The sequence below is a fragment of the Tympanuchus pallidicinctus genome, unplaced genomic scaffold (assembly GCF_026119805.1).
Source record: "Tympanuchus pallidicinctus isolate F22 unplaced genomic scaffold, pur_lepc_1.0 scaffold68, whole genome shotgun sequence".
In the NCBI taxonomy this organism is placed as follows: domain Eukaryota; kingdom Metazoa; phylum Chordata; class Aves; order Galliformes; family Phasianidae; genus Tympanuchus; species Tympanuchus pallidicinctus.
Window position 1 is genome coordinate 129,745 of NW_026294789.1, and position 22,647 is coordinate 152,391.

At 49.5% G+C, this 22,647-nt stretch overlaps 1 long non-coding RNA gene across 1 annotated transcript; it reads left to right on the forward strand.

Moving 5' to 3' along the window:
- Window positions 1-3,840: 3,840 nt before the first annotated feature.
- LOC128072066 (uncharacterized) lies at window positions 3,841-8,272 on the forward strand. The gene is made up of 2 exons (XR_008202071.1): window positions 3,841-4,989; window positions 7,031-8,272. It is a non-coding gene; the product is annotated as an uncharacterized LOC128072066 (long non-coding RNA).
- The last annotated feature ends 14,375 nt before the right edge of the window (window positions 8,273-22,647 follow it).

Sequence of the window (22,647 nt, forward strand, 5' to 3'; positions counted from 1 at the left end):
AACTAAGGGCGTTCTCTGTTGTTCGTTGAATCTGTCACACGCTGACATCAGTGTAGAGGCATATTTGTCCGGCGCTGTTGTCACGATTTTCTGCCATATCTCAGGCGTTGTCCTCACCTTTTCAGGGTCGCGGTTTTGTTGTGGGTGGTTAGGAACAAAGTTAGGGTCATACAACATTTCCACTACGCCTATTTCCCTCAAATACTGGATCCCCTTTTCAACTGTATCCCATTTTTTCATCGCAATCTTCAAGCCATTTTTGAAGGGATACTTTTCCTTCACGGCTGTTAACACTCATTCCCAGAGGGAGGCAGCCTCATCCGAACATCGACTAATTCCTCTATCAATAGCTGGATCTCTGGCAATGGCGCCTAGTTGGCGAGCTTCATTACCATCCAGAGACAAGCTATGGGCCCCACTGTCCCAACAGCGAACCAACCAGGAAACAAGAGTTTCATTCGGGCGCCGTGTAAACTCCTTTCTTGAACCTTGGATTTCAGTCATCTTTAGAGGCCGGCGAGTAGTAATAGAGACTTCCTCTTCATCACTCTCTTCTGCACATCTCTTAGTTTTCCCTTTTGCCTTTCGCGATGGTGGTGGTTCTGAGGAGGGCCCCTCGCCTGGATCTTCCTCCACCTCCTCCTCCTCTTCTTCTCTTTTTCGTTCAAGACGCGAAGACACTCGTTTCCATTTCTTGCCCTCCACAGGAGCAACTGGTATTGTTACTGGTGTCTCCTGTGATTGATTAGATTTGACTTGGGGATTTTCCCCTTTGGCTTGCACCTCAGCTCGGAAACTCTCTCTCTCCAGAATGGTATTATATAGGGCACGGTAAGCACAAGCCAAACCCCAAACAAGTTGTACCTCCTTAGATTTATGTAAGCCGCATAGTCCCTGACTCAAATACTGGCTTAGTTTCTCAGGATCCCACAGGTGTTCAAGAGTAAAATCCCATGACACTGCGGGTCCCCATGCTTCTAAGACCTTTCCTAAACCTCTCCATATTCCCTGCCAGTCATCATTCTCTAGTTTTGGAGAAGACTCCTTCCCCTTATTACGAATGCATAGGAATACATTCAGGAAAATTGATGACATGCACACGCACACCAACATGAGAATTAATTCAGGATTCAAAAAACGTTTGACAAACTGAGAAGAAAACCCGGAGACTGGTCTGAACATCGTGTTGTTTGTAAAATTAGCTATTCCATTTGGGATGTAATTGTTTGTGAAATTAGCCATTCCTTCTGGGATGTAGATGTCAAAGTTCAAATCATACGACATTGCAAATAGGTAAAACATAGGTGTCTCCATCAGTGTCATTAGGTACCTATATATGGTTACAATTCCACAACACATAATTATGAGCTGGATTATTGGCCAGTAGGTTGTGACTAACACCATTGCTTTTAATCCTTTACCCAGCACCCCCACAATAACGAGTGGGTTCATCAGTGGTGCCTGCTAAAAAGGGGTTAATGAATTGAAGCTAACAAGAGGAGGGAAAAAAAAAGAAAAAAAGGCACTACCCAGACGAAGTAGTGCTCAAAGTTTACAAATATCCCAGAACACTGGCAGTACGCCTAATCTTTCAAGGTCAGGTTTCCCAGCACAGAAACCTGAACTACTGATAACTCCCTAACGAAGCTCTCTAAGAGCAGAGAGAAAAAAAGATTCGTTCTAAAAGCTAAAAAGCAGCGAGCCCCACGTTGGGCGCCAAAAATCTGTCACGGAGTTGACCAGATCAATCTATGTCCGTGACAGGGGCGACAGGCCTCTGCCCTCCCCCCCACCCCAGTCCCTCAAAAAAAATGGGAAAGAAGGAAGGGAGGAAAAGAGCAGCGGCAACAATCTATGGAGGAAAACTTATTTTACTATAATATCAGAATACAAAATAACACAATATATACAATTTAATTGAAATTGAGATTAATAAATCAGACAAGATGAGAGAGAGAGTTCCCGGGACCGATTCAAACCTGAAAAGCTTGGAGGAAAGCACCTCCAGCACCCACTGCCAGGCAGCAAGAGAGCGCCCCCCCACCCGGAAGGGTCAGATCCCGTGACTGCTGTAATGTACAGGGATAGGTACTGGGATTGGGGCAGTGACACTTTAATGCCCCGTACACTACATGATGTTTTGATGTGGAATACTGAAATCCAAAAACAAAAAACAAAAACATAAACCATGACAAGTATGCATACCTTTTTTTTGTATTAGAGGCACAATTTTTATATCAATGCATCGTAGCAAGCCAGATTTCCTTTCCTCCTTATGGAAAACCAGATGCTTTCAAACATCTTTCCAGTGTCATGAATAAAGGCTCCGTTCTTAAAACCTGTATCCCCTCCGTTATGTGAAGGCTTGAGCGGGGTGGAAAAGCACCCAGGCAGCCTGCCTTCTTTTGTAACACTGTTGTGATTTTGGGCTGTGACATGGGTTCAGCTGCTGGTAGTCAACAGCGATTCCTTGAAACTGTAATTCAGTTCAAGTGTGTTTGTTTTGTCTTGATTTAGTTTTGCTTTTCCACGTGCCGCTGCCCACAGGCACAGCCCTGCTGCTCAGAGAGCTGGGAACAATCCCTAACTTGAGGCTGCACAGCTCTGCCTCGCGAGGTTCCGTCCACCCCTCGCTGGCAGGGTGCAACCATCAGCCTCCCTGGGCTCTGTGGCAGTCCTGGGCCCTTCACACATCATGTTTGTTCAAGTTCTTGATAGTGTACGCTGTGCTGTGCTGTGTCTGATGCTCAGATGTGAACGATCCTGATCATCTATTGCAAATGCACTCCTGCGCTGCTGCTGGTGGCTGATCTGAGTGAGCTGGCCAGGCAGTGGCCAACCAGTTCAGGCCCATATTTGCTGTCACGGTGTGTGGTATCGCGCTCTTCTTCCCGTTTCCCAGCAGATCACAGGGCCTTGCAGCAACAGGGTGTTGAGATCCGCGCTCTCTCGCCCGGTGTGGCCCCCTCCTGCTCCGGGCACGAGGTCCAGTTGGAACAGCACAAGCATTTTTATCTGCTTGCTTGGGCTTTTTACAGTCCCTTTGTACACGTGGGCCTTCCTGTGCCCAAAGCCAGAAGAAAGGGGGCTTGCTGCTCCATACCCAGAAGAAAGGGGTTGTCCTGGGCCAGAAACCAGAAAGAAGGGACTGGCTGGACTAAAACACAGAAGGAACGTGGCGGGCTGGGCAGACAGCCAGAAGGAACGGGGCTTCCTGAGGCAGAATGGAGCAGGAAAGCAGCCTGCTGGGCAGCAAATCCATCAGGGAGATTCTTGCTGTGCAGAAACTGAGAAGGAAGGGGGCTCACCAGGAAGAAACCCCGATGGCAGAAGGCTTGCTCAGCTCAAAGCCAGAAAGAACTGGACTTGCTCTACTGAAACAGTGAAGAAGAGAGGCTGGAAAGGTCAAACGCCAGAAGGAATAAGGATTGCTGGGCCCAAAGCCGGAAGGAAAGGTCCTTGCTGGGCTGGAATGAATAGAGAAGGGTTTTGCTGCTCCTAAGCCCAGAAGGAAGAGGGCTTGTAAGACCATACCCAGAAGAAAGGGGGAGTGCTGGGCAACAAACCAGAAGGAAGGGGGCTTGCTGGACTCAAACCCAGAAGGAAGGGGCTTGCTGGTCCATACCCAGAAAGAAGTGGGTGTGCTGCGCCTCAAAGCAACAAGAAGGTGCTTGCTGGGTCCTGAACTAGAAGAAAGGGGGCTTGCTGGGCCACAAATGGAGAAGAAGGGGGCTTGCTGGACTTGGTTAGGGTTAGAGTTAGTTTTAGGTTTGGGGCAGTGAAAGCTTAGGTTAGGGTTAGTGTTAGAGTTTGGTGCTAGTGTTGAGTTTTAGAGTTATGCTTGGGGTTAGGGTTCGGTTAAGTTTGAGGGTAAGGGTTAGGGTTAGGTTCAGTGCTAGGTTTACATTTAGGGTTAGGATACAGCTGGGGTTAGGATTAAGGTTAGGATTAGGGTTAGTGTTTGTTTTGGGTTAGGGACTGGGTCAGGGTTAGGGTTGATGTTCAGGTTGGGTTAATATTAGTGTGAGGGTTAGTATTTGCAGAAAGGTTTAGAGCAAGGTTTCAGGTTTGCATTAGAGTTAGGGTTAGGGTTAGAGTTTGGGGTTAATTTTGGGTAGTGTTAGGGTTAGGGATTGGGTTTGATTGAGGGTTAAACTTATGGTAAGATTTAGGGTTGAGCTTAGGGTTAGGGTTTGGAATTAGGTTTAAGATTAATGTTGTGGCTAGGCTTAGAGTAAGGTTTAGAGTTAGGGTTAGGGTTATGTTTAGGGCAGGGTTTGGGTTAAAGTTAGGCTTGTGGGCTAGGGTGTAGTATCCTCTGTACAGATTCTATTGTGATACATGATTGAACCATTTGCCATTTCACATTTAATCCTTAGGGGAACCGAGTAAATGGGAGTTTCATGTGTTCTCATGTTCAATACAGAACCAGCAGTGGCAGCAACGATGTCGAGACAATGACTTTCACAGGCATGAGAAGTAATGGAGATGTGCACAGTTCTTCCAGCCGCTGTGCAAAGAGCCAATCCAAACCAGCGCTCTTCTTTACAAGTCCCTTTATGCCAGTGAGGTTTCTGTCAACAGTGGGTGTGCTTACAATAGACACATGAGGTAAGCTCTGGGTTCTACTGACTCTTTCTATTATGATTCTACGATTACTTTTGACCTTTTCATTTTCCTTTTAGTTTTCTTTCATTGTTATTTTTTTCCAGGCGTGTACCTGGACAAAGCCCAGCAGTTCCCATGATACCATTGTGTCCGTGATGCTTTCCTAGTGAAGGGAGTTTCACCTGGATGATACCTCCTTGTACAGCCAAATGCACTGAAACCAAAACGAACCTTGCTGTTATTCATTTCATGTGGTCATTTAAGTGGCCATTTTAATACAATGTATTTTAATCAGAGAGATGGCCAGCCAATCAGAGAGATCCCCCACGACATCCTTATAACAAAGCTGAGGAAGTATGGGATAGATGAGTGGACAGTGAGGTGGGTTGAGAACTGGCTGACTGGCAGAGCACAGAGGGTTGTTGGTGGTGCAGAGTCCGGTTGGAGGCCTGTAACCAGCGGTGTTCCTCAGGGGTCGGTGCTGGGTCCGGTCTTGTTCAACATCTTCATCAGTGACCTTGATGAGGGGATAATGGCCACCCTCAGCGAGTTTGCTGATGATACGAAGTTGGGAGGATTGGCTGACACGCCTGAAGGCTGTGCTGCCATTCAGCAAGACCTGGACAGGCTGGAGAGCTGGGCAGAAAAAAACCAGATGAGGTTTAACAAAAGCAAGTGTAGAGTCTTGCATCTGGGGAGGAATAATTGCATGCACCAGTACAGGTTGGGGGATGAGCTGCTGGAGGGGAGCCCTGCGGAAAGGGACCTGGGTGTCCTGGGGGACGACAGGTTGCCATGAGCCAGCAGTGTGCCCTTGTGGCCAAAAAGGCCAATGGCGTCCTGGGGTGCATTAAAAAAGCGTGTCCAGCAGGTCGAAGGAGGTAATCCTCCCCCTCTACTCTGCCCTGGTGAGGCCTCATCTGGAGTACTGTGTCCAGTTCTGGGCTCCCCAGTACAAAAAAGACAAGGATCTCTTGGAAAGAGTCCAGCGGAGGGCCACGAAGATGGTGAAGGGCCTGGAGCATCTCTGCTATGAGGAAAGGCTGAGTGAACTGGGTCTGTTCAGCCTTGAGAAAAGAAGACTGAGAGGGGACCTGATCCAGGTCTATAAATATCTAAGGTGTGGGGGGCAGAATGGCGAGGCCAGACTCTTTTCAGTGGTGAGTGGAGACAGGACAAGGGGAAATGGCTGGAAACTGCAGCATAGGAAGTTCCGCACAAATGTGCGCAAGAACTTCTTTACAGTGAGGTGACGGAGCACTGGAACAGGCTGCCAGGGAGGTGGTGGAGTCTCCTTCTCTGGAGATGTTCAAGACCTGCCTGGATGCCGACCTGTGCGACCTGCTATAGGGAACTGCTTTGGCAGGGGGTTGGACTCGATGATCTCTGGAGGTCCCTTCCAACCCCTACAATTCTGTGATTCTGTGTGATAAAGGAGAACAGAGGTGACAGTAATTGTTTCAATCTGGTGCTACAGCTGTAGCCAAGATCTTTATTGCACATAAGGATACAGCACTTCCTCTTCTGTCAAGTGAAATAAGTAGTGCATTTCAACTGGTTCTAGAATATCACTGTCCTCTAAAGCTGGTAGACTTTTCAGCTGTCCCTTGAAAGGCTGCTACGCTGCAGTGCCAAGCATTTCTTTTCTGGTGTAGTTAGCTATAAACGTTCTACTTCTGCCGTTACAGATCCGTGGACAGGTAGATCACAGCTGTGTGGTGTTCATGGGTACATCTGAGAAAGCATTGATGCTGCTTCCCTCGAGATGTCAGTCTCAGCAGATGGCACTGCAATTAAACTTCTGCCACCAGAGAAGTTTTTGCCTTTGTACTTTAACTTTCTGAACTCCAGAAAATTGGTGCACAATCGGTGATCAGTGCTATTCCAAGATACTGGGAAAGATTTCACATCAGGAAATTAAGAAGATTGGATTGTTTCCCTTGATTTGAATTCTTTGCATCGTTCAGTGCACTGCAGAACGAATGGGTGGCTGCATGAAACAGGTGCAGTGAAAGTAAAACGACAGCTTTGGATGGAAAGGAATGGCAGTAGCTGCTGTCCTGAAACCATGGCTCTTATTAGATGAACGAGCCCTTTGCTCCTTCAACAGAGGCTTCCCAGATGTTGAAGCCTACATCCAGTTTCCAACTTCTTTCTTAAGGAAGATACTGGAAACGTTTTGTGTTTTCTTTGGTGTATAAGTTGTAGCTGGCCTTTTTGTCCCCTCCCAATTGTTTTTTAAGGAAGAAAATGAGGCAGATAATGTCTGTAAGGTTAGAAATCATCACTTCATCCGTTCGGCTTTTTTTTTTTTTTTTTTAATTAGTACATATTTAAGTACTTCTGAGGATAAATATTCACATATTTCTTAACCGAACTGTGATTGTGGAAACTGTATTGCTTGTTTTCTACTCTCTTTCAGTGAATTACCTGGAGCAGGCATTTTGTTCCCTTTCCGTGGACTTGAGAACTGACAAAGGGGAGAACTTTCTTCTGGGATATCTACAGTATGCCTTCAGTCACTGATTTGGCTCTTTAGTTGCTGACAGACTGAGCTCAGACTGCAGCTCAGCAGTTGTCACCTACATCAATGCTTTCAGCTTCCTGGGGTCACTGGAGCTGAGAACTGACTGTCCTGACAGTGCAGCCTCCCAGAATACTGCATTGCAGCCACTCTTCCTCTCCTAACCCCAGAGCTGTACAGTCACCACCATCTGTGGCACCAGAACGCATCTTCAGACGCCCCTCAGTCCGCAGCCCTCAGAATGCCTTGCATGCTGACCTCCACCTCTGTGTGCTCCAGCACCCACGAGAAGAGACTCCAGGATTAAACATGCTCACCTCTGTGACACCTCTGTTGTCACATCAGGACAACCCTATCAAGCCAGCTTTTCAATTAACTCAATCCTTTGCACATCCTTCTGCCACCAACCACCCCAAGGCTATCCCTGTCTTTGCCCTTGTTGGAAATACCCAAATAATTTATCAGGACGGTATTTCTGATAAAGCAGATTTTCTTTGCAATTGCAAGGCCAGGCCTCCTGCAGGCAGGAGAGCGCCCCGAAAACAGCCTTACATCCTTTATGCCCTATTATTCCATGCTGATCTCTTTCTCCCCTGGTTCCTCATTGGCTGAGTGCTTCAGGTTCACAATCTTCCGGACACTCAACTGAACCTACGGATACTGGATGAACATCAGCTGTTGCAGCTGAGCACACATCGCTTATGAGTGACTTCTCACACTTGCTCACTCAACACTCGGTCGTAGTTTCTGGACTTCTGCTCGTCCCTGCATAGAGATGAGCTTGGAAGGAGGACAAGGGGGATGCCTTGATGCCTGCCTGTTGCATCCCAGCCTACCCACAGAGCCAGGCAAGCCAACCTTGTGTAGAGGCCCTGGCTCCTTTGATGTTTGTTAAGTCTGTTTCTCTTTTGCTGAGGGTCTCTTATCCAAACAGAACAGCCCTCAGTATGCTTTCTAGCCCATAATACCATACCTATACTATTTGCATCATTTAAAAACTATTGCAGTTTTGCAAGCTTAATTAATCACACAATTCAGCAGCTGTATTTCTAAAGCACGTTACTAACAATACATTATTTCTGCCTTTTCACAGCAACTATTTCTAAGGACAAGTTACAAAATACAAAAACACTGTGCTCTGCTTCTTCAGATCAATTCCCCCTTTTTCACATCTAACGCAGAAGCAGCATTCCATCCCTACGCGCCCACGAGCACACAGCTGCCCCAGCTCTGCACCCCGTTCCTGCAGCAGGACAAGTTTTCCCGGCCAGCCAATTCAAAGCTGGGTTTGTGCAGAGCAGCGGCTGCTCCGAGGTTAGGGAGCTCGGCGCGTGCCCGGTGTGCAGCGACACCGCCCGGCTCCGCGGAGCTGCAGCCCCGCATCCCCGCAGTGCGCCGAGCAACCGGGGGGAACCGGAAGGGAACCCGGGGGGAGCGCGGAGCGGAGCGGCTCTTCGCCCGCCGCTGCCGGGGATGGGAAGCGCTGATGGGCGGCGAAGTGCGGCGCGCAGCGCGGGACGGGCTGAGCCGCTCGACCGCTCCCGGCCCCGCCGCCGTTACGTAAAGCCCCGAGACGCGCCCGGCGGAGCCTCCAAATCTCCGCACCGCGGCACCCCGCAACTTCCTCGGGGCTCCGGAGCCGGCCTCCCCTGGCGCCACCGGGGCTCCCGCTCCAACTTCCCCGCCCGCCCGGCCGCGCACCCACCTGCCCGCGCCACGGCAGCCCTCGGGGCGGCCGCAGGGAGCAGACCGGAGCGCCGAGCTCCAGCGGCGTCGGCACCGCCGGAGGAGCGGCGGGAGGCGGCCCCACCGTCCCGGCCCGTGCCGGTCCACATCTGCTGAGAGGGGAAGGGAAAAAGCACAGCAGCGGGGGCCGCACCGGCTTTGGGAAGTTCGCGGGGAGGTGCGCGCGTGAGACCGCCGTGCGTCCGCCGTGCTCGTGGAAAGCGGCTGTCGGAGGCGGGCGTGTGGGGTGCGCGTGGCCGCGTGCTGAGAGCGAAGTGTCCCCGCACGGACGCCTCCGAGTGCTGGAGAGGCGCCTCCCGAACGCAGCAGAGGGCGGAGGTGGTGGATGGGGGCAGCGCAAAGGCACCGCCGTCGCTTAGCGCGGTGCGAGGCCCCGAAGTCAGGGCGGAAAGCGGCGGAGCGCCGCGGGTCTGCGGCGCATTGAGAGCCCGGCGCGGCGGGAGGGCCCGCGCGGCGCGTCCCGCTGGGAGCGGAGCGCTGCGGGGATCCGCCCGGCACCGCTGCCCTCCCGGCCCCGCAGCGCTCGCGGTGCGGTGTGACGCCGAGCGACGGTGACGGGCGGCGAGCGGCGCGCTGCCTCCGCGCTGCTTCTATGGGTGCGCGTCGAGCACCGCTCCTGCGCTTTGAGGGACTTTGCCGTCCCCAGGCTCGCACGTTCCTGCCTGGAACATCTCTCCCCCCGCCCCCAAATACATCCCCCTAACGGCACTGCTGTCGCTTTTACTAATTGTTCGTGGAGTTCTATTTTTTCCGTATTTTCCCTGAGAGGAAGAATTAGGAAGAGGCCGTAAACGCTTTCCAGGACGAATTAATAAAAACGAAGCGCTAATGGGGCAACGCATTTCAATAGACGTCCCTCAGGTCCGCCTAAGGCAGCCAGGTTCTCTATTCCCCAGAGGAGCAGCAGGTGGGGGGCAAAGAAGGGATGGGGAAACTTCAGCACGCGCGCAGAGGAATAGCGGGAGGCAGAGCTCCCTGCTGCCCACGCTGTTCTCAGCTCGGAGGGCAGGCGGGCACCTCGCTCCCTGCTGCCCACAGAACACCCTTGAGCCCTAACCCGATTAGTGCCCGGCTAATTGCCTCTGTGTCAGGCAGCTGTTGGGGGACAAAACACGGCTTTCCCTCGCTCCTGCCCCAGTGTTTTGCTGGTGAGCACTCAGGCAGGATGATGCCTGTAGAGAGGGAGAGCACTGCCTTGCACAAACAGCCTGCTGTCCAAACCCTGGCTCTACAGGCACCCAGCTCTGTGGGACCAAGGCAGCAGAGGGGAAGTGCTGCACTGGGCTCTGCGTGTGCGAGTACAAAGCATTTCCCAAGGTGTTTTCAGAGTACATTTGGAACAGACGTAACAGCTGGTAGGCCAGGGCATTGCTCACCACTCCATGCAATGTCAAACAGGCAGAGATGGTCGTGCTGGCAGCCCCAGAGGAGAAGGAGGGCTCCTGCTCAGTGCTGGGCTGTGGGAGGACCCGCAAAGCACAGCAGCAAACGGTTTGGCTGAGAGCATGGGACAGGACTCATGCCTTTCATGGCTGCACCCTGTGTCATCCAGCACTGCAGGCGTGGGCCAGCTGTGGGGACAGCAGCACTCGGTGTCAGCCTCCTGCAGCAGAAGGGCTGCTCAGAGAGCAGCACACATGGGAGCATCGTGCACAGTGAGCAGTGAAACACCCTGCATGGCTCTATGGAACCACAGAATGGTTTGAGATGGAAGGAACCCTCAAAGGTCATCTGGTCCAACTCCTCTGCAGTGAACAGGGGCACCTGCAGCTCCACCAGGTGCTCAGAGCCCTGTCCAGCCTGATCTAGAATGTCTCCAGGGATGGGGCATCCAGCACCTCTGGTCTGTGCCAGTGCCTCACCACCCTTACTGTGAACAACTTCTTCCTCATTTCCAATTTAATCTCCCCTCCTTGAGTTTGAAACCATTTCCCTGTGACCAATCCTGTCACAGCAGAACCTACTAAAGAGTCTGTCCTCTCCTTTCTTATAGCCCCCCTGAGATGCTCTCAGGTGTCCCCAGAGCCTTCTCTTCTCCATTCCCCAGCTCTCTCAGCCTGTCCTAGTAAGAGCAGTGTTCCATCTCTGGGCATATTTCTGTGGCCCTTTTATGGACGCACCCCAGCAGGTCCGTGTCTGTCTGTACTGAGTGAGAACTCTGCACTCAGCTGCTGATCTCAGAGCTCCGGAGCGGTTCACCGCGAGTGCCGCTTTCGACCCGTGAGCGCACAGTGCTTTTCCGCAGCTGGGAACGTGAGACATCACCCTCCAGCTTTCCTTCGAGGGAAGGGGCTTTTTTCGCAGCCCGGTCAGGACTTCTTCTGAACGTACAACTCCCTGTTTGGAGTTATGGAGAAGGTAGAGAGAAGGAAAAATGCAGTTGTCGCATTTCAGAATTTATTCACATGTTTTTATTCTATTTTTAACAGTTCCATGTTTACAACAGGAGTTACTTGTGAGTAATTAGCAACTGTTCTTATACTTACATCTACTTCCTTATCTGTTATGCCATTCCAGAGATCTCTGTGACTTAAGGAGATGCTGAGATGAAGCATCTGATCATATTGCAAAGCCACCGGAAACTCAGGTGTGTTTATTTCTTTAAAATGGAGTTTGTGTTATCACAGAATGATGCCTGAATCCGATTCAGAAATAAATGAAATAATTATTGAGAGAAGAAGGGGGGGGAGGAGATGGGGAGGGGAGGGAAAGCAGAGGTGGATTTTTGGGATCTGTGCAGATGAAAAAAACAACAGCAAATCACTCTTCTCATGTTTCAGCAGGAAAACATTCAGTGGAGAAACTGAAGTACCGTTGAATCAAAAAATGCTACAAATAGCTCTGAACTGAGAAGGTATTTGATGCATTTCCCAGCAGTGTTAAATTCTCCTCAGGCTGATGCACAAAAAACTGTAAGATTTTGTATTACCGAATGTCTGTTATCCTTTAAAAATATTCCTCTTATAGAGATCACGGTATCAGAACATTCGTGCTGGACTAATTTCTGTAGGCCTGATGTGACGTGACAGATTGCATATTGCTCATATGCTGGAAATTAAGTCATTAACTAACTCAGAACTTCAGAAGTCCACAAAGTGAGGTTCAAAGAAAATTGCTCACACCAAGCAGCAGGGATGGGTAAGGGAGGCTTTGTCAAGAGAAGGGATGCTGGAAAAGATGTCCCCATGGAGTCCCTTCTCCTCATTATAACCTATCCACGTACTGACTTGCAGGCCTTTTTCACGTAGCTCGTAGTTGTCAATGTGAAAACAAGATGATAATTACTTCACTCAGATGCCGAATGAGCAACAAAATACAACTTATTGGAAGAGACACTGCAAAGTAGTTAAATTGATAGAGAGAGGTCAAGTGCAAAGAGGTCCTGGTCGTTTCTGTTACAAGATTAATATGAGGGAGTGTGTAAGAGATACAAAAAAGAAATATCTCATTGGACATGAAACCACCCAGAGCTGGGGAACAACGATAGGAGCTCTGCAATGAGGACATGTATGCGTTCTGTGCAAGAAATTACAATTGGATTCTCTGCTATGCTTTAAGCTAGGTGTAAGAAATACCTGCTCACTGGAACTCAGCAGGCTTTCACAGGCATAAAATCGGTGCTGCGGGTGGAAGTGGGCTCTGAGAAACTATTCCTGAAGATACCAAATGCGGCAAAAGCTTTGATACCTGGAAACAAGACTGAGCTCTTGTCTTCCATATTCAATTTTCCTACAGTTATTTACAAAGTAATCTGAACTTTACCTTTCATTCTCACTATTATTTAAAGAATTTGCAAGCACCAACCAAGTCTCTGTCAGAGTTAAAAGGGACATTTCTGAAAACACTGCGACACACCACAAGGGAAAGTAAAACCTAAATACAAAACAGGCTCTGAAAGACGGCCTCGGCCTTTGACGAGTTCATGGGATGTTTCCTTCCTTCCTTTCCTTCCTGAGCTCTCAGAAGATCAGCATTTCATCAGAAAGCACAATCGTATTCAGATAGGTGCCACAGCTTTACTATGTAATCTTTTCTAATCCTTCCTTCACTGTCCTCTCAGGGAAACACATTTTTTCCTGATACCTCTTAGAAACTACACTTTTTCAACTTATGGCCAGTGTCTCTCACCTCGTCACCATACAGTACTGTGAAAGTCCTCTCTTTCTCTCTTTCTGTCTCCTTGCCTCGTGCTGGTCAAAGCCTGCTCCTAAGACCTCTCCTTCCAGGGCAAGTGTTCCAGTCCTGGGAGTTTCATTGACTTCACTCCTATTTTTCTATACTTTTTCTCTCTTTTTGCAGGCCTTGAAACTGGATGCTGTAATGCAGGCATGGCCTGATGAGTTCCAAGTAAAAGATAATAGCAAGATCTCTCCTTCTGTGCTCCCACGGGCACAGCTTATCTTGGTGTCAGATTTAATCACTGCCACAGAGCACTGCTTGTCATTTTTACAAGTTGCCCACCAGTGCCTTTCTCACAGAGCCTCTTTATGGGTGGGCAGACACAGATGGCACCCAGGGGACTCATCCTTCCCAAAACTGTGGGATTTCTCTTCTGTGGGTCTGCTGTCTTGCCAAATTCTATGTCGGTCATCTTATTCCATAGTGAGCAGCCCTTGAGCTCCTTGAGCTCTAATTCTCATAAGAAGACTGCATGTGACTTCCTCAACTGCTTCTAAATATTGTGGTGAGTGAGTGACTGTAAACTTGGGATAGATTGTGTGGAATATTTACAGGTGACTTATCAAAAGTGCCGCTTGTTGAAGGAAGCGGAGCACCTGCAGAGCGGAACATGGCGGATAATCCATTCCATGACATTTCCCTAAGAAACATAAGACTTGCAAAACTGAGATTGTTAGCAGCACCGTGGGAGTCCAGTACATCAGCCCTAAGAAGCAGAGCACGGAGGAGGATGGAACAGAGCTTAAATACACACATGGCAAATTCTGTGATCATCCTGCAGGGAAGGGGCTTGATGACACCATCAGAACTGACAGCTTGCCTGGGCCAGCAGTTTTCCACTTTTCTTTCAAAAGCATGCTCTCTGAATGAACTTTACAAAAATGAGTAGAGTCACTCAAGCTCCATCTGGAGATAAGGTGCTGGTCAACAGAGCCCTGCCCCAAAGCGTCTGGCTGCCAGCAGTGGGTGAGTTCATTGGGACTGTGGGGATGGGAGGTGCTAACCAGCGAGCCTTCAGTTTCCACTCCTAAATTCAGGCTTGGAAGCACGCTAAAAATGGGAAATAGATCTGGTGTAGGAGGGGGATGTCCTTAGCCAAGGTCCTGGAAAACTGGAGGAAAACTGATGAAACTGCAGATCTACCAACAAAAAGGAAAGCACACGGAGCTTGACTTGGCGGGTTTGTGGGAAGGTCAGCCTCCCTGTGTTTATATTTCAGCCATCATTCTCCATGCTGGAGAGGTTTCTCCATGCTGGGGCAGTCCTTAGCTAACGGCTGGAGTGCCTGTATCAGCTGTGGCGGTGCAACTCCCACGCCCCACGTTCTCCCCTTCAGCCAGGCCTCCCAGTGCTTGGTGCACTTGGACAAAAGGTGGAGGACCAGTACGTGAAGGTTCTCCTTCTGTACCTCGCCCTTGCCTGCGCCTGGGTAGCAAACGGCAGTGAATAAGGGCATTAGGGGATGCCCTGATTGTCCCTGCCTTCTGCCTCGTGTCCCATTGCCCAGGGCCAATCCTGGAGTCGGTCGTCTCCTGGCAGCCTGGTGCATCTGGACACAAATCACGGCCCATGGGGGTAGTTTGGAATGTGTGAGTTCAGCAAGTGCTCAGGTTTGTGCAGCTGGGGGAAAGAACCAGGTTTGGCCATCCAAGGGGGCCAGTATGGAAAAGCACCCGGCAGATCTCCATCATCTCAGACCCTGCAGTTAGAGATTCTTAGCGAGTGTGAACATTGACCAGTACCTGAGGGCAGGTGGGAAGAACATGGATGAAGCCAGGCTCTTCTCGGTGGTGTGCAGCGGTGGGACAGCGAGCAGCGGCCTAGAACTTGAACTCGGGAAGTGCCATGCAGGCATGTGGAAAACCTTTGTTATGGTAAGGGTGGGGGAGCACCGGGACGGGTTGCCCAGAGAGGTGGTGGAGGTTGTGATGGGCATCTCCTCTGGTAGGGATGCCTCCCAGGTACTGCCAAATCCTCGAGTCCGCCAATGGAGGGCAGGGCAAAGTCAGCCCACTGGAGTCAGCCTGGATTACGACCTGAGGAGGAATGGCGGCCTGTTGTATTTGCTGTAAACAGGTGGAGGCAAATTGTAAGCAGAAGCCAGCTTGCTCTTCTTCCATCCACCTCCTTCCTTCCTTACCTGTTTTAACGACACGCATTCGTTTCACAGCAGTAGGTGCTGAGATAGTTCACTTGTCCACACTTTTGCGTGGTTGCGTGTGTGTTCACACGTAAGAGTATCTGCACTCTCATGGTTTGATACGGGATGTCCCGTCAGTGAGCGAGTGTGAATCTTGTCATCTGCAAATCTGTCATCAGGTCCCTGCTTAATTTTTCACCTATTCCTTAAACTACTGCTAAACAGAACTGAGCAAAACAGATTTGCCATTTCCTGCCATGCCAAACTAGCAGGGTGGCAGGATGATGAGCAAAGTCGCCCAATGCTTACAAAAACGTGATGTCCAAACAAAGCCTGTGTTCCCTGAGGTTTTAGCTTAGGACTACTGGCATAAGCAGGAAGAGGTAGGAAAGCAGGTGGCTGATGCTGGAGGTTCAACGGGATGGAAAAGATAGAGGTCTAATCCGCCAAATGTTGGATGGAAGTTTGTCTGAAACCTGCCTGCCAGGAGAGGGGAAAACCAAAGCATAAAATACAGGATTTACAGGAAGAGATCAATGGGTGTAATCCACTGAGCTGCTGTTATCGTTGAAAATGGAACAGCTGCAAAATCTGCTTGAAGAGTTCCAGTGACACCAAGTTGGCTGGAAGCGTGGATCTGCCCAGGGGCAGCAAGGCCCTGCAGAGGGATCTGGACAGGCTGGATGGCTGGGCTGAGCCAACGGGATGAGGTTCAACAGGACAAAAGGCCGGGTCCTGCACTTGGGCCACAACAACCATCAACAGCAAGTCCATCCCAGCTCCGTTCCTGGTTCATTGCCCCACAGCACCACAGCAGCCAAGCTCCAGTCCCTTCCCCAGTCTCAATGGGATCGGTTTGTTCTCTTCTCGTCCACTTAGAGAAACAGAAGCTTCCTGCCCACCAAACCTTATGACAGTTATTTCCCTACAGAAGCATTCATGTCCTTCTTGCCCCTTTGGCCAGCTCCCAGCTCTCCAAACTGAGACATACGGCTGCAGCCCCCCCAACGGCTTCTTTGGGGCAGTCCCATCCCAAGGAGGAGATGCCTTTTCCACATCTCACACTGCAGGGGGAACTTTGCAGACAGATGTCACTACAGCATTCTGGCCCCATAGCCCCTATGGCCCCATAACCACTACAACCCCATCTCATAGCAATCCCATCCCCTATCCATCATATCCACCCCATAACCATCTTGATTCCATCCCATATCTATACCCCCACATCCTATCCCCATCTTCTATCCCATATCCATCCTAAATCCATATCCCCACATCCATTCCATACATTATCATACAATCAATGAATATACAGATGACACAGCATACCCGAGAGCTCAGCTTATGCAGTTATACTAGAACAGAAAAGAAGGACACTCACCCTACCTTAGGCTCATGTGGTAAACTCCAGTGGAGCGGATCACCAGAACGGATCCTTCTCCCCTGGCAGTCAGCTCTTAAATGGGTCTCGGAGGGGTGCAGCCAGGCTCCACCACTCCCAGCAGCGCAGATGAATTGCCTTCACCTGTGCTCCCATGGCTGACTCAGGGCTGGCCTCAGGTGCCCGGTCAGAGGTTCAGGCTGTGGTTCAGCAGTCCCCATACACTTATCCATCCCATTATCACCCCGGCCCCATATTCTTCCCCAGTCCATCCCACACTCTTCCCCTGTTGATCCCACATCCATCCCAACCTAATCCCATACCCAAGGCCCATCCCATATATATTCCAATTACCGATCTCCCATTCCATAACCATCCCATATCCCACATCCCAATCCTAAATTTCACATCCTAATCCCACATCCCATCCCCATCTCCCACCTGTCAATCCCAATCCCATCTCCCACCCCCTATAGCAATAGGGCACACACTGAAGTCCCGCCCCCATCACCGCCCCGCCCCATGCCAGTGCTCCTCCTATCAACGGCCCCGCACCTCCCTGCCCCCGGGCTCTCATTGGTCCGGTGCAGCTCTGTCCTGCCTCCGGGCTCCCATTGGTCAGTGGCAGCGCCGCCGGCTCCCATTGGCTGAGGCGCGGCGCGCGGGAACGGCCGTTAGCAGCCGGGTCGGATCCGCCCCGCTTTCCCCTCAGGCGCTGCTACTCCCGCAGCCCGGGTCGCCCGGCGCGACACCGCTGCTGTGCGCCGGAGCTGCCCGGAAGCACCCAGATGGAACCGCGGCACGAGCGCCGCGGTGCTGAGGACAGAGGCGCCGGAGCTGGGGGAACGGTGAGCGGCACCGGGACAGGGGACGCCTGGGCAGCCATAACCTGGCTTCATGCGGGGTGAGGGGCTGGGAGTGGGACTGGGATGCGGATGCAGACAGGATGGGATGTGGGGAAGTGGGATAAATACGGGACGGGCTGTGAATATGGGGTGGATATGAGGCGATAGGGAGCTGTGGGAGAGATATAGGGGGATAATGGGGAAATAGAGGGGGGAGAGGGAGCTGTTGAGAGCTGGGGAGGGATATGGGGGAGTGGGGGCTACAGAAAGCTGTGAGGTATAGGGAGGCGTGTGGATGTATCGTGGGCTGTGGTGGGGAATTGGGGGATATGGGGGATTTGGGGCAATAGAGGACTGTGAGGATGTTATGGGGAAACAGTGCTATGGGGAGCACGGGGGGGGTTGGGAGGGGCTATGGGGGGCTGAATGGGGGTGTAAGGTGGGCTATGGAGGGATGTGGGGCTACAGGGTCCAGATATCATCCACTCTTTGCTGGATGAGGCTGGGAATGTGAGCACTGAGGATAAGGAAAAGGCAGAGGTTCTGAATGCCTTCTTTACGTCTGTCTTTAAAAGTCAGACCAGTTATCCTCAGGATGCTCCTCTCTCTGACCTGGTAATCTCGGCTGGGGAGCGCACTAACCCCCCCGTGATTCTGGAGGAAACAGTCAGAGACCTCCTGCTCCAACTGGACTGCCACAAGTCGATGGGGCCAGATGAGATCCACCCGAGAGTGCTGAGGGAACTGGCGGAGGTGAGAGCCGAGCCGCTTTCCATCATCTGTCAGCGCTCCTTGTTGACTGGTGAGGTCCCAGAAGACTGGAGGCTTGCCAATGTGACTCCCATTTTCAAGAAAGGTCGTAAAGGAGGATCTGGGGAACTACAAGCCTGTTAGCCTGACCTCGATGCCAGGGAAGGTTATGGAGCAGATCACACGGCATGTGCAGGATGAGTGGGGGATCAGGCCTAGCCAGCATGGGTTCATGAAGGGCAGGTCCTGTTTAACCAACCTGATCTCATTCTATGATCTAGTGACCCGTCTGGTGGATGAGGGAAAGGCTGTTGATGTGGTCTACCTAGACTTCAGCAAAGCCTCTGGCACTGTCTCCCACAGCATTCTCCTGCAGAAGCTGGCAGCCTGAGGCTTGGATGGGTGCACTCTCGGCTGGGTGAGGAGCTGGCTGGAGGGCCGGGCTCAGAGAGTGGTGGTGAATGGAGTGAAATCCAACTGGCGACCGGTTGTGAGTGGTGTTCCCCAGGGGTCGGTGCTGGGGCCTGTCCTCTTCAATATCTTGATTGATGACCTGAATGAGGGCATCGAGTGCACCCTCAGTAAATTTGCAGATGACACCAAATTGGCTGGAAGTGTGGATCTGCCTGGGGGTAGCGAGGCCCTGCAGAGGGATCTGGACAGGCTGGAGAGCTGGGCTGAAGCCAATGGGATGAGTTTCAACAAGGCCAAATGCCGGGTCCTGCACTTCGGCCACAACAACCCCAGGCGACGCTGCAGGCTTGGGGTGGTGTGGCTGGAGGACTGCGTAGAGGAAATGGACCTGAGGGTATTGATGGATGCTCGGCTGAACAGGAGCCAGCAGTGTGCCCAGGTGGCCAAGAAGGCCAATGGCAGCCTGGCTTGCATCAGAAACAGCGTTGCAAGCAGGAACAGAGAGTTCCCCTGTACTGGTGAGGCCGCACCTCAAGTACCGTGTCCAGTTTTGTGCCCCTCACTGCAAGAAAGACATCGAGGCCCTGGAACGTGTTCAAAGGAGGGCAACAAAGCTGGTGAGGGGTCTGGAACACAGGGCTGAGGAGAGGCTGAAGGAGCTGGGAATGTTCAGCCTGGAGAAGAAGAGGCTCAGGGGAGACCTCATTGCTCTCTATAACTTCCTGAAGGGAGGTTGTAGTGAGCTGGGGGTCGGCCTCTGCTCTCGTGTCATCAGTGATAGGAGCAGAGGAAATGGTTTCAAGCTACGACAGGGGAGATTCAGGCTGGACATCAGGAAGTATTACTGTTCAGAAAGGGTGGTCAGGCACTGGAATGGATGCCCAGGGAGGTGGTGGAATCACCGACCCTGGGGGTGTTCAAGGAAAGACTGGATGCTGTGTTGAGGGACATGGTTTAGTGGGAGCTATTGGCAATAGGCGAACGGTTGGACTGGATGATCTTTTAGGTCTTTTCCAACCTTGGTGATTCTATGATTCTAACTATTCTGTTTTCAAAGCAGTTTGAATACCATGCGGTAAATAAGGTATCGGGCTGTTCACAGAACAGAAAAATGTAAAAGATTGAAAAGTTGTTGACTAAAGTAAGCAACTTACATTCCGTACCTAAGATGAAGTCTTGATGAAAAATAGCAAGTGATTCTATGATTCAAGGCTGTACAATAATGGATCCTCAATAGTACATGAATAACATTTCATTCGGAAATATTAAATGTAGCATTTGCAAATATTTATGTGTCTGACTTTGCACTTTAATACTATTATTTCTCTGCAAGAGTTCTGTTATCTAGTTAGTACATAAAACAGGAATACTATCAGTGACTGACAATTATGCAGGAGTATTCTTGTTAAGTATGGCAATACACAAGTGTCTGAACCCTTCTTTTTTTTCTTGGCTCCAGGCTTGCTTTTTGAGGTATTTTTGGGGATAAGACTCTAACTGACTTATCCAGGAGGTGACTGATGAGTGTCACCGTGTGGCAATCAACATAACTTTGTGGACATTTGAAAGCATTTCCTTTGGAACTCTTTGCCTTCAGAAGAGAGTTCTCAGGAGCTTTTACTAGCAGAAGATCTGGCCTGTGAGCAAATAACTCCAGCTTCGTGTGGGAGACTGGGGAATTATACCATCACGTACTGTGAAAAACAGGATGCAGGTGAGCACCTCCCAGCTCCCTCTGCTTTGCTGACAAGGTGTGGAAGATGGGAACAAAGGAGTTTCTGCTGAGATCCCAAAGCCAGAAGCTGCCACTCCAAAGAGAGCTGACTCGATCACTTTGGACTTATGTATGGAAGTTGGTACTGTTGCCACTGTCATTATCAACCAAACAACAACCCTTGACAACCCACCACTTCTGAAGATCAGTGTCTGAACTATGAACCAAATCTAGTGGTGACTCTCTCTCTCCTGCTTTCTGCAAAGACTCCTTGCTTTTATTTCCTGTCTTTATCACCCACCTTCCCTTCCCCATCTCCTTAAACAACTAGGATTTGTAGTAACCTGGTTGGGCTAACATGTCGCCCATCGTCCCCTAATCTCGCCATCAGGCATATGTATATTAAAAGAACCTTCTCTCCCTCCCGTATTAGGGAGACAAGGGTACCATATTACAAATAAATACCAGTGGAATGATGATAGAGGTAGAAAGATACAGAGATGTTAATTTAAACTTGTATTTCACTAAATAATACCTCTAGATTTATTTTCGGACTTCATTTCATTTTGAAAAATTTTCACAAATACTACCCCCAGTCTCTGAAAAAATTGGTAAATGTAACACAAAAGAAGTTAAGGCACTCCATCTCCAAAGCTACTTCAACTTCTTCAATGTCTTCCCGGGCTCCTCTGTCAAACAGTGCAACAGAGTGTGTATTTATTACATCAAAGGATAGAAGCACTGGAGGAAGGTCTCGTTATCTGAGCTGGAAGTGCCTTCATAGGATCACAGTGCTAAATAAGCCCCTTTTACAACAAAACAAAGTCCAAAATGGACTCACAAATCACAAGTGTTTAAATCCAAGAGTATTAATAGCTTTGTTTTAGATAGATTGTTCTTAGCATTTTGTTTTTTTCTGTTTCAAATGTAAGAGGTAAGTTCCAATGACTTAATTACAATATGCAAGTAACTCTTACTGATCAGAAACATCAGTCTACAAAAAGTAGCAAGAAAAATGGACTTGCAACTTAGGAGTTTCAATTTAATTCAACACTATATAAAAAACAGCACACACTGTTCTAGCCGTGGAGAAGTGCTAGATTCAAAGAAGTAGCTCAGGACACAGAATCATTTATGCACAAATAGTTATGCTCTAATTAAGTGAAGAGGAAGTAATTCTACAATTATTGAAGTGGTGCTGACATTTCTGGTGCACTGATATGGATTCTGAGACAGGAAGTAGGCTTTAATCACACCATATTTTCAAAGCCCTTCTAATTTCTTGTTAGAATTGAGCAATGGAGGATAATTCTATATTCATTCAACCTCCCTTTTTTACATTTTGAGATAATCAGCATGACATGACTCATAATTGTTTACAGTATGCTGACTTCCAGTTCCAATCAAAGAGATCTGTATCTGTATTTTCACAAATTCTCTCTTCCTTAAAAAATTTGTTGTTTTTGTTTTGTCACAGCCAATTTTCCTTTCTCTTAACAAAATGGAATTTGCAGGACCAGTGGTGCTTGTCATTGATTCTCCCTCATCTGATCTGCTTCTTGCTATTGAGTTGGTTCTCCCAGGAGTTCTGTTCTGCCACAAGCAAATGACAAAGGATCATGCCTTTGAACTAGAAGAACAGTTCCTGTACTGAAATTAAATAAAGAAATCTTTCTAATTTTTCTGTTCAAGAACACTGCCAGTGTTTTCATATTTAACTGTTGTAGTGGAATTTCAAGGTCTCAGCCTGAACCAGTGGGTGAGCTTCACGAGTACATGAGTGTCTGGAGTGAGCACGGGGGGTTTAGAGCCACCCCTCTGTCTCCATGATATTTCACGTCCCATCTGAGTCTGCACAGGTCCCCATTCCCCCTGCCATTCTCTGCTGCAGCCCAATGGTACAAACAAGATAGGGTCACATTCCTCTGCTCACCCTTTTCTCTAAACTGTTACCAGGAGGGGTGAGTTAATTCCTCTTGGATATCTTATCCTAGGGCACCTATTTCTCAAATAAAGGCTCTGTCATTACTTTCATTTGCTCTATAACTGGTGGAGACTTTGACTGTAGTTCAGAATACACAGGATTCAAAGTTAAAGCTAGAGGTTACCTTATGAACAAAAACTGTGACACAGGTGGCAGCACATTTCCTATATGTAGGACAGAGACTTTTCATGCTTTTTTCCCTTTGCAAAAGATAATAATTTTTTTTTTTTTTTTTTTCACTAGTTTATCCTCTGGGAAGTTCGTTTCACAAACTGCTGTTCTGAATACTGATTGTTCAGCAGTGTTAAGCTCAAGGAGCAGATCAATGCAAAGAATAGATTACTTTGTATTATATTTAGTTA